Here is a 2,518-nt window from a genome sequence, read left to right as displayed (position 1 = left end):
CAGCAGGAAGACTATATTTAGAGATGTTCATTCCTTGCTAATAAAATTAGGCTTTACTAAGGTCAGGGGCTGGGGCGTTTTCAGGTCATGACCAATCCTTTAAGTCTCCATAGTGGCTCTTGACATTCCAGAGTGCAAAGGCAGAGATGCCTATGTAGTGAACTGTCTCTACCACCTGCTGCAGCTTGGTCCTCAGCAGATTGGAGCCATGTTGCAATCAAGGAAGTACATTGGGAGAATGTTTCTAAAAGCCGTAGCTACAAGGTATGGCCCTAATCCACTAGACTGCCAGTCTTTGTAGAAGCCCCCGCAAAGGCTTCAACATACATATCTGTAGAAGTACATACACATCTGTAGTTAGACCATTCAGATGGACAAAGAGACAAAGGGTGGGAGGCAGGAGGCATTCTTAGAGATCATCTCTTTAGGCTCTTAAATCCAGGCTTATGCTCCCTGCATTGCTTCTTTCAATAACTGGGCAACCTACGGGATTTTGAATAACTGCCCCAAAGAACAATAAATTAATAAAATAAACCACCAAGCAGGCTCACTGGCTATGCTGACTCATGTGGAGTCAGTTTTCCTCTCTCATTCAGCACCATGCCAATGTCCCCGAAAAGTGTTTGAAACAGGGCTGAGCTACTAGAGTTGAGTTTTCATGTACTGTAGGACAAGATCAGGGCAGCATTTTCCAACTATACAGTTAATTCATAAAAGATAGCCCCCCCACCAGCCATGTCTGTAATGATTCTTTTGCACTTTTTTGAACACATATGAAATGCTGCTCAGTGGTGCTTGACATTGAATTTTCAGGTGGTCACGAGCAGTAATCTTTCACATACTACTTGCAGTGTCTACTTTGGGGGGGGGAAACACATGCTCTAAGGCCTACATCACAAAAATCATTCTACTCAGAATCTGTTTGGCATCAAAAGCTAGAAGGCAGCACCTGCAAAACTGAGACCATTATGTGATTTGAAAATACTCAGGATACAATGAGGGCAAAAGATAATGTAAACAGCGTAGACACCTATGGGTTTTCTCTCAGCAAATACATAGTCTCTAAACTCCTTTGAAACATCACTTCAAGGATGGTTTTCTTCATATACAGCATTGTTGCACTCATTTCTCTTTATCTGATCATCTGCATTAAAAGATGCATGGCAAGGCAGTGTGCTGTACTTCATCTTTCACCTCTTAAAATCCGGATACAAATTCCAGTGGGGAAAAGGTCATAGGCAAAATGAGTTAGTCTGGTGTTTTTCTAGCTCTCCTCAGCAAAAAGACCATGTCTACCTCTATGTTTGAATAGTAACTGGCATAACAAGATTTTCACCTTCAAACTGGGGACTCTGAAGACTCTCATAATGAGGAGAAGAGGAGGAAAAGACAGTAGGAAATTATTAGATTGGAAAGAGACTAAATGCTCCCCAAAAGAGGCAACCCTTTAAATGAAAGGCATCTATTACTGGGACACTAGCAATGTTGATCCAGCTCCTTTCCCAAGCTCAATATTCACTTTAAAGAAATATGCAGTGTAGACGTGTATATCCTTTCTTCTTTCTGCTGTGACCTAACTTCAATAGTGGGGAAAAACCTTTAAAGACAATTCAATTTACTATACTGTATTGCCTGCAGCCTTTAAAACAATTAGACTCCAAAGTAGTGTCACACTTTCTGGCAGTCATCTGGGAATAGGGCATGTATTCTGCAAGCTGAAATACAAACGCATATTTCCTAGTCTGCAATCTTATTTCTGATCCTTGAGGTCAATGCATTGCCACCTCCTTCCATATAAATGACTCACACAGAAGCCCCTTCTGTTGGTGGGACAACTGAATAACCACAGATTGCAAGACCCCCATGTTCCCAATGGGATGACATTACTGCTCTAAAAACCTGCAACTTCAAGAAGATGCCATGTCAGCCTACAAGTGCAACTGACCCATCTGGAGGGTGTAACTCTCAGTGGCATGCACCCTGGCCATCAGCAAAGACCTACATTGCCTCTGGACCATGCAGTTAATACAGCACAGTGAACTACAGCATGCCCTCTCTGCACAGCAGCTCAAAAGGGCTGCAGTGTAGCTGCCCTCATACAGTTCTCTTCCCCTTGCATGTACATGCGTCGATGTGGACAGCACAGGACAGCGTGCTGCCTAGATAGGCAAACTTGTTGACCATTGACAGTTGTTGGCCTTTAACTGAGTGCTTTGCCAGGTGCAGGTTAAAACATCACTTCGATCTTCTTCATATTGATAGTGAGTCTGAAGTTGTCGCAGGCTGATGAAAATAGTTCTGTGGACCGTTGCATGTCAACCTGTGAGCCTGTGCAGAGAAGAGGAAGTTGTGAAGTGTGGCTGTCTGGACTTTGGAGCTCGTTTGGAGCCTGTGCAGGTTGAAGCTGTCTCCATCAAAATGGTACCTGATCCCCATACCAAGGTCATCATCTTGGAAGGCATCTGACAGCATGGTAGAGAATACCATGCTGAAGAAGGTAGGTGCGAGCACATGGCTC

Source organism: Alligator sinensis, unplaced genomic scaffold, assembly GCF_000455745.1.
Source record: "Alligator sinensis unplaced genomic scaffold, ASM45574v1 scaffold809_1, whole genome shotgun sequence".
Taxonomy (NCBI): Eukaryota; Metazoa; Chordata; order Crocodylia; family Alligatoridae; genus Alligator; species Alligator sinensis.
This window is presented reverse-complemented; position numbering follows the sequence as displayed.